Below are 13,409 nucleotides of genomic sequence, written 5' to 3'. Positions count from 1 at the left end.
AAACGCGCGTATTGTATCACCTAGTGCTTCCGGGGGTAATTTGGGAATTCTTTATTCCCAGGAGTGTCAAAGGGTCGTTTTGGTGAATCTGAGGCCTCGAGGGCTGTTGTGATTTAGTTTGATGAGGTCGAGGCTTTAGGTGACCCGAACCCCGTTAGAACATCTCGTAGGATAAACGAGTCATCTTGATGTCGTTGGTATTGATTGAATGTAAACCGGCAGGTGTTTGAATCTTGGGATTACTTAGGGATTCTCTAGCTCGTGGTGAATCCGTGTCTCGTGTCAGGTGAGTTCATGATGCCCCTTTTAACTCTTTTTAAGTTTTGGGCTAGCATGCACACCTAAACGATTTTTCTTGATGAAACGTTTAAACTATTTTATATAGGCTTGCTAGTATATAGTGGGCCTTGGGATGTTATGGTATGTATATATATATTATTGTATGGCCAATATTTGGTGATGTTGTAGTCGTATCGACTACGGATGTTACGTATGCCTACTTTGTGTTTGCATACGTTGATGAGATGTTACGTGTTTGGGTTGTACGTTTGCTCGACCCTGATGTTATTACTTGGATGTTATATTTATATAATTATATATATATAGGAAGGTACTTACAAGGATGTTTATATATATGTATGTATGTATATAATTTTAAGAATGATTATTTACCAATGATGATGGCTTAACTGGTGTACTCCTTTTTTATTTGAAAACCTTTGGAATGATTATTATGATTTTTATTATTGATGCTATTTATTAAAACTTGAACTCTCTCAGCTCAAGCTGACTTTGTGTGCATGTTAGTGTGAGTTTCAGGTTAGGAGGAGGATGCCTTATCGCTTGGACGTGCACGAAGCTACTTGGACGGTAAAGGGCATACGTGGATGGAAGATTTTATTATTGAACATTTTATTTTAAAAAGTTTTATAAAATATATTTAAATTGGTTTTGAGCATAATTTCTCGGGGTTTTGGGAACTTATTTTATTTATTTATGTTTTCCGCTGAATTATACTCTGAATTGGTGATTTTAATGGAATGAATTATTTTCAAGTTTAAATATTTTTACAAGTATTTTGTATGAATACCAACTGTAGGGTTCCCGGGGTTCAAGGCCTTACATGCATATTCCCAAATATGAAAGACAAAGCTAGATGGGAAGTCCAGACAATGTATATTCTTGGTTATAGGCAAGATGAGTTTGGATGCAGGCTATATAATCAGGTTTCAAAGAAACTTGTAAGAAGTCGTGATGTTGTGTTTGTGGAAGATCAGAGTTTTAAAGATATTGAGAAGACGAATGTAGTTCCTTAGTACATTGATGATATCATTGATTTGGATCCTATTCTTATTCAGCATTCTGAGTCATATCACGAAAATGATATTCAAAATGACAAATAACATGGTATCGATAATATTGATAATCAAGAGTAGGTAGAATTGGATGAGAATATTCATCCCAAGTTACGAATAGATATGCCTACATTTTTCCCACTTAGGTGGTCTACAAGAGACCGTCAACCTTCTGCTCGTTATTCTACTAGTGAGTACGTCTTACTCACTTATGGGGGAAAGCTCGAGTGTTAAAAAGAGGCCATGGAAGAGAAGCATAAAAGAGAGTGAGTTGAAGCCTTGCAAGATGAGATGAATTCCTTGCATGAGAAAAATATATTTGAGTTGATGAAGTTGCCTAAGGGAAAAAGAACTTTGAAGAACAAGTGGGTCAACAAAGTGAAGACTGAAGAACATACCTCACGACCTAGGTACAAGATAAGATGGTGGTCAAAGGGTCCAGTTAAATAAAAGGTATTGATTTTTATGAGATTTTCTCTCCAGGCGTGAAGATAAGTTCCATTAGGGTGATTCTTGGTTTAGCTACAAGAGTTAATCTTGAGGTTGAGCAAATGGATGTCAAGACAACATTTCTTCACAGTGACTTGGATAAGGAAATATATATGGAGCAACCTGAAGATTTTCAGGTTAATGGTAAAGAATACTATGTTAGTAAACTTCAAAAAATTCTTTATGGATTGAAGCAAACACCAAGACAGTGGTACAAGAAATTTGAGTCAATTATGGGGAATCAAGGATACCGAAAGACTGCTTCAGATCACTGTGTTTTCTTTAAGAGGTTTAGTGTTGATGATTTCATCATATTATTACTTTATGTCGTTGACATGTTGATTGTTTACAAAAATGCAAAAATAATTGCTTCGTTGAGGAAAGAATTAAGTCATTTTTTCTATGAAAGGCTTGGGGCCAGCCGAAAATATTCTTGGCATTTGGATTACTATAGATAGAGAACATGTCATAGGAGCAACATATTGACAGCGCACTTAGCAAATTCATGACGGCTAAAGTTAATGTGGTTAGTACACCTCTTACTCAAAATTTTAAGCTAACCGAAAAAAAGACTACCCTACTTCTGAGAACAAGATTGAAGAAATGGATGGTCTTCCATATGAACTAATGGTTAGACGTATGATGTATGCAATGGCATGTACGCGGCCTGTTATTGCCCATGCGGTAGGTGTTGATAGTCGGTTCTTGTCAAATCCGGGTAAGAAGGATTTGGAAGCAGTTAAGTGGATCCTTAGATATCTACGAGGTGCTTCCAAATTGTGTATAACATTTGGAAATGGGGAGCCGATGCTTGCTGGTTACACGGATTCTTATATGGCAGAAAATAAAGACAACATGAAATCCACTTCTGGATATTTACTGTCATTTGCAGGGAGACGTGTCATGGCAGTCAAAACTGCAAAAGTGTGTTTCTCTGTCTACCATCGTGGCAGAGTATATGGCAGCAACAGAAGCATGCAAAGAATTATTGTGGTTGAAAAGATTTATACAAGATTTTTGGCTTTATACAACAACGCTACATGGTTCTTTGTGATAATCTAAGTGTCATTCACCTTGCTAAGAATTCTATGTTTCATAAAAGAACATTACATCTTGATGTATCATTGGATTAGAGATGCACTTAAAGACAAGTTGCTTGAACTTGATAAAGTTCACACCAATGATAATTGTTCCGATTAGTTGACGAAAGCTTTGGCAAAGGAGAAGTTAAATATTTGCTGCTCAATCACCGGGGTGACGAGATCTTTCTCATAGACAAAAAGGGGGAGATTGTTGGGGTAGTTTTGCCCATTAGAAAGCCCAACAAATTTTACTCTTAATGGGTCATTAAGATTATTATTATTATTATTGTTACCTACATATATTCTAATAAAAGAAAATAACCGAAGACACATGTCACTTGCAAATTCACTCCTAGCATAAATTTCTCGCTCAAACTATTCTATATTTTTAATGAAAACATATTTATGTCAGTTAATCAAAACATAAAAATCAATCCTTTGATTAAATAACTAATTACCTAAATTATAGAGATTAAAAATATACATATATTTATGTCAATATAATCAAAATATTTATATCTTTAATGAAATCAGCTCTACTTTTTTTTTATTAAATCGATTTATATACAGTTTTGAGTATAGAAGATTAATATGATAAAATTCAATAAACGATATTTATAGATCTAAGATAATAAAGACAAGAAAAAATTATGAATAAATAGCAATTAATTTTCTCATATTCATTCAACCTCCATGGATTCATGAAGTTCTCGTCCATCTCTTTCGAAACTGTAATACAAAAACGTTTTTGTTATGCTAATTTAATATAATATGTTCTCTTTTTTATGTCATTTATAATGAAACATCTTATTATCTTTTATTAGGATTCATTATACTATTAAAAATATGATACAATTTATAAAATCACTATGTGCATCTTTGGTGATTATGAAGAAATTTCGTGAGAATACACCACGAGCATTTCATTAGGAAATATAATTTGAGCTTATGAAACCATTTAATTTGATAACATATAGTTTTTCTAAATAAATTAATCAGTTAATTTATATAGCTTAATTGTATTTCTTTAAATTATTCCATGTATCACGCGTGTTCTAAGTAGTTTGTGTTCTAGGTAGTTTAGTAATAAAGAAAGAAAAGAAAAAATTTAAAACATTAGAAACCCATTTTGTAAAGTAAGAGTCGAGCAACCATCGGTTATCAGTTTATTAAATAGTCCATCTTAATATAGAAATCATATATGCTACTAGATTTTACATAAAAGTTGACTACTCAAATTATTATAACTATTTTGAGACTATTCTGAATATATTCTCAAATCAGTATGTGATGTACAAACTGAGCAACAAACCTGCGCACCAGGAGCAAGAAAGGATGAGCTTCCAATGAGTTCCCATTACTAACATCTACATCAAGATCATCTAATTTAGGTTTCCACTCTTCAACAACAATAACCTTCACGCGGTTCTTAACATCTTTAGATATAACACTTGTATCAACACTTATCACTAGTTAACAAGATGTTAAGACACTCCATTAGCATGACACATGTTCTCCGGCCTTTGACCTAAAAGATTTGAATCTTTTTTCCCATCATCTATATAGAAACTGTTTAGTGAATCCAAAACCAGACCACCAGGATTAACCGCGGCCTTCAATGCAACCGGAATTTCCTCCTTTATAGAAGCAAGATTCTTTCAGTTATCCTATATGAACTTATGAAGCCAAATGCATCATTCTCCTTACATAATTTAACAAGCTCGGGATTTGATAGTGCCTTTATCTCACTATTGGATAACTTATTCATACAATCGGTTGCTATAGAATTGGGATGTGTGATTGTAACAACCGCAGCATCTCGCTTTTGTTGCAGTCTTTTCAATGCGTATTCTTCTTTGGCGGTTACAACTTGGCGGGTCTAGGTCCGGCTTAATGATTTTTGAGGCTAAATCGAAATGAGATTTTCTGGCCCTTTCATAACATTTGTGAAAAAAAAAAAATCTTAGAACCAGTCTTGAACTCATGTCGTGAAAAAAAAATCTTAGAACCAATCTTGAACTCATGATCAATAGCTAAGCAACACACAAGTTTACCACCAAACCATTATGTAAGCCTTAGTTTAATGTGCCTATTATAATATATCTATATTTAATTTTTTTTTTGGATTTGGAGGTCTTAAAAGTGTGGCCTAAAGCCCTTGCTTAGTTTCGCTAGCCCATGGGCCGCCCTGGACAGGTCTCCAGATTAGTCGGGATTGTGTTGTTTTGATTTCGAATTCTTTTTCTTGGTCTTCTAGCACGGTGAACCGTCTCTTGTAACGACTTCTCAAGCCCGTAAAAATGGTCCTCGATTTGTAACATTATATGGGTCTATAATGTAAAATGAGTTGTATAATGTCAAATTATGTATGTATATGACATTACATGGGTTCTATAATAGGGTGAGAAATGGTCATACGAGTTGTATGACTTTGTAAATGCGTATCGGCAATTTTTGGGTAAAAATGATACATCTCACGGATCTCTTATATGATTTGACAAGCACCACCTCATACGACTCTTGTACGTCTAAATAACTATTTTACGTATGTTATACGATCCAACAAAAATTTCTAGCAAGTTATATGGTCTATATGAAACGTATTGGTGTTACTTTAGCCATAGCCATCTTTAAAGAACACCAAGGTAGCTTTGGTATGTAGGAATGATAGGGGGAATGGAATGACTCATTGCATGGGAATGAAAAAAGTGGTGTTTGGTTGCTTAATAGAATGGAATCATCCATTACCCATGGAATCTCATTCCAGCAAAACCATTTCTTCCCACCCTCCTTTTTTTTCATTTCATTCATCCTTCACCTTACTTTCTCAACACGCTGTAACCACCGTAAACATTGTCACCGCGTGCCTAACCATCACCGCCACCACCACTTTCACTGCCTAACCACCACCACCACCCTCGCCACCATCACTACCAATGCTATCACCACCACCCCACCCGCCACTGCCACCACCGTTTTCGTCGCCAGAGCTAACCCCACCACAATCGCCATTGATTTTTATTTTATAATTTTTTTTTTTTTGCTAAAAAAATATTTTGGGATAGGAGTATTTTTATTATTTCTATTTCATTCCTACAATTTTTTTGGATACCAAACAACATTTGGTATGAGGTAATGGAATGAACGACGGAATAGAATTAACGTGGTAATGGAATTGACAAGGGAATGGAATGGGTTATTACCATTCCAATGTGATGTTTGGTTACCATGTGGGAATAAAATGAATGATTACTTTGTATTGTTTAGTAGGTAGGAAAAAGAGAAAAAATAAAATTAAAATGATAGTGAGTAGCGGTGGTGGTGGGAGGTAGGTGGCGATTGTGACATTGGTGGGCGGTGATGGTGGTTAGTGGTGGCGGGTGGTTCTGGGCACGGGAGATAATGGTGGTTGGAGGTGGTGGTGGTGATGGGGGAGGGTGGTGGCGGTAACGGTGGAGGTTGCAGGCGGTGGTGGTGAGGGGCGGGGGCGACGGTTGATGATGGCGGCAGCGGGTGGCTGGCACTGATGGCGATGGTTGGTGGCGGTGCCAGCAGCGCGGCAATGGTGGTAGTGGTGGCGGTGATGGCGGCAGCAGACGACAATGGTGGTGGTTGGTGGCGGCGGCAATGGTGGTAGTGGTGGGTGGTGGTGGTGGTGGTGGTGGTGGTGGTGGGTGTTGATGGTGGTGGAAGGGTGGTGGAGGTGATGTAAGGTGAAAGAGGGAATGGAATGAAAAAAACATAGGGTATGGATGGAATGAAATTGTGGTATTTTAGAGGGAATGGAATGGACTAGGTAAGGAGTTATTCCATTCTTTTGGTCAACCAAACACACTTTTTTCCATTCCCTCACAGTGAGTCATTCTATTCCGCCCTTCATTCCTACATACCAAACGCTACCTTAAGTAATAATTCATTTCATTCACATAGGTTAACCAAACAAGACAAAGTAATGGAATGATCCATTTCATTTCATTCTCCATTCCATTCCTTCTCTCATTCCATTTCGCCTTCATTCCATTACCTCCACCCAAACATACCCCAATAAACGTGTCCAATCAGTTATCAAGTCAAATTTTTGCTTATCCTTCAAAAATATCACTCTCTAACAAACATTCTTGAAAATTCTTACATTTATGGCATTATCATCATCTTTTTCTTTATTTTAATAGTCATTTATAGCATAATGCATGATCGAACATTGTAAAATGCATCTTTTATTTTGTTTTCTTTTTTTTTTAATCTTTTTATCTGCACGACGAGAACTTTATACAAACTGAAACAAGCAAGTGGGGAGCTGAAAGAAGGTGCCTTCTATATTCGTTTTTATTGATCAGGTCGGTGTTGAAGATGGCTCCGAGGTTGCACGGGTCATCCCGCATAACCGCAACGAAGATATATGACGGAATTGGGATTTGGTTGAGTAGACCAATGGAGACCTTAAGGCTCGTTACAAATTTTGTGGCACTTTTTTAAAGCATGATTCGAGCTCAACTTTAAAAAAGCATATCGAAAAAAATTTTGCAAGGCGTTGAAAAAGGTTCCAGCATCAGACCAAGACGAATTGGGTCAAGATGGTACAATATTTCATTAAACATGAACGCAATTCATGATAGATGGCGAAGTTCGTGATTCAAGAAGGTTTGCCGTTTAACCACTTCGTTTGACGGCCATGATTCAAGAGACTCTTCAACCTCGCTACACTCATATAAGTCGTACCACCCTTAGACGTCATTGTCTAAAATTGTGGGAATGTGCAAAAAATGATTTAATTTAGTTTTTTCGTACTATACAAAAGAGTGTGAATTAACTAGTGTTGCTTGGTCAGCACCACATGGGTTACCGAAATCCTACCTTTGTGTCACCGCTCATTGGGTTAATCCGGTTTCTTGGCAAATGATGAAACGCACCATCGCATTTGAAAACTTTCTGTATTCACATGCCGCTGAAAAATTGTTTGAAATTCTAGATGAGATAATAACGACCTTTAACTTGAAGAAAAAATATATTTTCAATGTCGTTTGATAGCAAAGCAAACAATACAAAGGCGATTGAAAAACTTATTTAAAATATACACCGCTTTACTACCGAAAGTTTTTCATACTCGATGTGTTGCCCGTATTATTAATTTGGTTATTCAAGACGGTCTCGCCAATGAAGCCATGGACGCCAGTTTGAAAAGCTTTAGATATATGTTACAAGATGTTTTTAAAAGTGGGAAAAGAAGACATCATGAATACAAAAATTATTGCAAATAGTGGAAAAAATATTTGGGGGTGAATTGGTGTTGGGTTATGAAGGCTCGATTGGTGTTGGGCCGGTTCATTTTAGAGGACTAAATCAGTGGTAGTTAATTAAAGAAGCGGATGGTCCAGTTTTAATTTATAGGCCCATTATTAGTTTCTTGGGTAGTAAGTTGTGAACCCTAATATGATCTCTATATATTCATTGTACTTGTAATTCCTCATCACGAGTAAGGGAGAAACAATAATAATAATAATAATAATAATAATATTCTAGTTGCAGCCCGTGGACGTAGGTCAGCCGACCAAACCACGTAAATCTCGCGTGTCATCTTCGTTTATTATTTCTCTTGCAGTATTGTCTGTGTTTGTGTGTGTTGCAATACCCGAATCCCTAACAAGTGGTATCAAGAGCCGAGGTTACTGTTATACACGGAGAACATGATTGCTAGAAAAATTGTTTGGATCGAACTAGGGTTAAGTTTTTTGGGCAGCCAGCCATTAAAACCCAAGCTTTTTTGATAAGATTAATCAGTCACCAATCCCCATCGTTTTTTGTTTTCTGTTCTATCACCAAGAAAATACAAAAGGTATATATTGCAATTAGATTTTTGTTTTCCATTGTGTGAGAGAATTAACATAGCCACCGTCCAAGAGTTTTTTTTTGTTGAGAACATACTGCCACCACCACAAAATCTTTGTGCCTTTTTGCATTAATTGTTATTTTAGTGTTGAGATAACCCACGGCCACCATCATCGATCAATTTGGAAGCTGCTATTTGTGAACATCGATCAACAGTAACTAAAAGCAATTTTATTGCTTTGTTTTTAACCATCTCATGATCAGAAAGAAACCTCGGAACAAGTTTCGCTTCTAGTTCGTTTCAGTTTCTGATTATTGATTAGGTTTGTGGTTGGTTCGTGAGTTTGCTTCAGGTTTTGATCATTGGAATTTGGCGGTTTTCAGGCAGTTTAGCCGGGTGATTTTGTTGTGGTTGTCGGGGTTATTTTGTTTGTTCGAGATTATTTTTTCTAACCGTGTTACCTAGATTTAAAGTCGGAAGTTCTTAGTTTGAGATAATGGCTGAGAGCGGGAAACTTCAGAATGAGAAGTTTGATGGTAAAGACTTTGGTTGGTGGAAAATGCAAATGGAGGATTTGTTGGTTCAAAAGGATTTGGACATGGTATTGGGTGAAAGACCAGAGAAGATACGCCCAGACGAGTGAGAAACTTTGGATAAGAAAGCCAAGGCAGTTATTAGATGGTCGTTATCGAAGGATGTTGCGTTCAACATCTTGAAGGAAACCACAGGGCGTGGGATAATGAATGCTTTGTCTAATATGTACAAGAAGCCTTCGGCAGTTAATAAGGTTTTCCTGATTCGTGAACTGGTTAATACGAAGATGAAAGAAGGAAGTTCAGTTACAGTACATATCAAAAAATTAAACTCGATTTTGTCAAGACTTGGGTCAGTTAGTATCAAATTCGAGGATTAGGTTCAGGCTATACTACTGTTATCATCATTGCCAGATAGCTGGTCAGGAACTGTTACAACGATTACTAGTTCTACTAGTGAGTTCACTTTTGATGGGATCCGGGATCTTATTCTAGGAGAAGACGTCAGATGAAGAATTTCAGGTGAATCATCAGGTGATTAAGTTGGCAGAGGAAGGAAAAATAGCAGAGGTAGTGGAAGCGGGAACAGGAAAAGGAGTCAGTCTAGGACTCGGAAGAATGTGGTATGTTGGAACTGTAACGAGGCGGGACACTTTAGGAATCAGTGTCTTAATGATAAAAATGAAAAGAAAGAAGTCAACACAACAGAAGAATACTCAAAGGATGAGACTTTAGTTCTTAGTGTTGAGGGTAATGTTGATTCCTGGGTCATGGATTCTGATGCTTCATTTAATGCTACCCACAGTAGTGAAGTATTGCAGAATTTGAAGGAATGTGATTTTGGTAAGGTTAGACTGGCGAACAACGATGTTCTTGATGTTACGAGCATGAGTGACATGAATTTAGTTACTTCAGCCGGTTCATGGACCTTAAAGGATATCATAGTGATTCCAAGCTTAAAGAAAAAGTTGATTTATGTTGGGCAGTTGGATGAACAGGGACATGAGGTTAAATTTGGGAACGGACAATGGAAAGTTGTTAAGGGAAATCTTGTTATAGCTCGAGGAAGAAAGAGGGTTCGTTATATATGGTCAGTTTATCATCTGAGGGAGTGACCGACCCAGTTCAGAAAAAGACCAAACTCCGGTTCACAGAGTCTAGTGGGCAGAAGAAGGTTTGTTTTGCAGGAGATAAACCTAGAGCCACAGGTCAAATTCAGGTTGAACGTGCTAGAAAAGGTTTAGAGAAAACAGTCAGGGGTTTTTGTGGTAGTGGGAACACTTGTGGCAGTGGGAACACTCGCAGTCGACCAGTTAAAGCTTTAGCCAGAGTTACCAGACAGTGGGTTAAGAGAACCAGTGTTTTAGCGATTAAAGTCTCTCCAGAAGATTACTTTCTTAATATGGAGAGTGTTGTTTGTTCTCAAGGTATTCCCGGATTCGGCAGTTCATGTAAGTGGGAGCTGGTAGGGATAGAGAACAAGTCATTGGCAATTGTAGCCATGACTGATGTGTTATAGCTCGGGGGAGCTTCAACGGACCTTCAGGTTAACTGATGAGAAGGCAGATGCAACCAGGAAGACGAGGAAGATTACAAGAGGTACAAGTGATCATGGCGGAAGGCAGTTTGAAGATTATCAAGCCTCCAAGTGGGAGATTGTTGGGATATGGAGGCTCGATTGGTGTTGGGCCGGTTCATTTTAGAAGACTAAATCAGTGGCAGTTAATTAAAGAGGCGGATGGCCCTGTTTTAATTTATAGGCTCATTATTAGTTTTCTTGGGTAGTAAGTTGTGAACCCTAGTATGATCTCTATATATTCATTGTACTTGTAATTCCTCATCACGAGTGAGGCAGAAGCAATAATAATAAAGTATCCTTGGTTGCATCTCGTGGACGTAGGTCAGCCAACCAAACCACGTAAATCTCGCGTGTCATCTTCGTTTATTATTTCTCTTGCAGTATTGTTTGGGTTTGTGTGTGTTGCAATACCCGAATCCCTAAAAATTGGGACGTTCCAACTCGTTGGAACTCAACTTGTCATATGCTCTCGTGTGCTTTTTGCCAACAAAAAACATTACAAGCATTTCATAAAAGTCTTGTGGATCGGTGCGAAGCCGATATATTTCCGAACGGTGCTTAAGTAAATATCGGTTATTTCATGGATTATCACTACAAAATAAATGCCATATGGTGACATACAAAATGTGCTACTAAAAAACAAAAAAGTGTCACTAAAGACCCTTGTAAGAATGTGCGGCACACGAAATAAGTGCCACTAGAAGCAATGACGCTAAAGCCTTTTAGTGTCACTTTTTTAAATGCCGCACAAAGTTTTGGACTTTTAGTGGCACTTTTTTTTTCCCACAATATCAAACAAATACTTTTGTGGCACAATTTATATGCCTCTAAAACGAAATCCTACTTACATATGCATGCAAGTTTAGCGGCACTTCATTTTGCCACAATCTAAAACAACTTTTGTGACACAAATTTTGTGTCAATAAAATTGTTGTCATTTAAATATATATATTATTTTTAGTGACAAATAATTACAACAATAATCACAATATTCAAAAGTCGAACAAAATTGTTGATGGAGAACTCATAGTATTATAACTTCAATAATTGGTTCAATCTGAAACAAATTCCAAATGTTAGGAAAAAAAAACTATATAATAAATAACATATTCCAAATTTCAGTTTTTTACACGATGAGTTTAAAGGTTCTTGTGGATAACAATCAGTTTCATGCTCCAAAGCTTCTCGTGATATCTACCCTGCTATCATCAGCCATAGCTCAAATATTTTCTTTTGGTAATTAAACTTCCTTGTCATTATGCAAGTATAGGTACTTAGGTGCTGCTCGAATCAACCTGTTACACCGCAACAAGTATTCAGATCCTGAAATTAAAAAAAAATGGGATCAACATTTTAATATAACAAAGAAAGTAATATTCCATAATGTGAGTTAGTTAGATCGGATTAATGGAAATTACTCCTATGGGTTGTGAGTTTTTGTATAAGCAGTCAGCTGTGTGTTCAGCAAATGATGTGACCAGTTTTTCTAATGAAGGTTTTGTGGTTGCTTTCACTTCAAAGGCTAGCAAAATGCGAGAAGGTTTTGCATAACTCTGAAAATCAAAAGTGGCATCACGCTTTAAAAGATATTAAAAGGTATGAAATACCACAATAACACCGTGGGGTTCGCTGGATACTTGTAGATAACAACATCCTTCCGTGTGATCAAGGTTCCGAATGCAGCTTGCAAATACAAAAGGAAAAGATCAACCATTATAAAAAAAACAAATTGTCTTGTGTTATGCTAATGGCTTGTTGAATTTTTTAATAAACGTATGAAACTAGACGCTCAAAACTGAAAAGTATGATACCTTCTATTTGCAGTAATAACACCGAATGCAATGATTATCTGAATAATAAACAAAACCTCAGAAGAACAAATCATCAAAAGCTTTTATCACTCAATTCCTACAGCTCAGATTTAAAACTTGAAATCATAAAATGAGTTGGTTCAAATTAACACTACATAGATCCAGGGTGTCTTAAGAACAGATTAAGTATTCATGTGCTAACTTTATAAAATTGTTGTGCTAAAGCATAACATATTGCATTAATTAGTCCAACAAACGTTCACAGGTAAGTGTCTATTTCATAAACATCAGTTAGCTTGGAAACAAAACTTAGCAGGGAGCCGCAAACTTTTTGAACAACCCAACATTCAATCAATAATATATCAAAATACCAAACACACTTAGACATTAACCTCATCAACAAGAAGCAAATTAAACAAGCACTGCCTCATACTCTGCAAACTTAATCACGAAAAGCAAATTTAAAATGAGTTCATATAAAAAGTATGCCGCAGAGCCAAATTCACTTAGCATTAATATATATTGCTAATTAAACCTAAGATTCAAGTAAAAGTATCTAAAATAGCATTAATATACTAGCTATAAAAATCTAAACAATCAAATTAATTATTTATTGGAATATAAAACAAAAATCTTGTTTTTACCTTATATTTATCTCGACTACAAGATTATTGGTCCTGTATGATTTGTATGAACAAATAAACAGATTGAATATGTAAAAATATAGAACCCT

At 36.5% G+C, this 13,409-nt stretch overlaps 1 pseudogene; it reads right to left on the bottom strand.

Moving 5' to 3' along the window:
* Nucleotides 1-3,606: 3,606 nt before the first annotated feature.
* LOC143533704 (FRIGIDA-like protein 3) lies at nt 3,607-5,938 on the bottom strand (annotated as a pseudogene).
* Nucleotides 5,939-13,409: the final 7,471 nt, after the last annotated feature.

The sequence above is a fragment of the Bidens hawaiensis genome, unplaced genomic scaffold, assembly GCF_021521415.1.
Source record: "Bidens hawaiensis isolate Kalapana, Puna unplaced genomic scaffold, B.hawaiensis_p1.1 tig00000760_1, whole genome shotgun sequence".
In the NCBI taxonomy this organism is placed as follows: Eukaryota; Viridiplantae; Streptophyta; class Magnoliopsida; order Asterales; family Asteraceae; genus Bidens; species Bidens hawaiensis.
The sequence above is the reverse complement of the archived record's forward strand: the minus strand, read 5'-3'. Positions and strand labels throughout refer to the sequence as shown.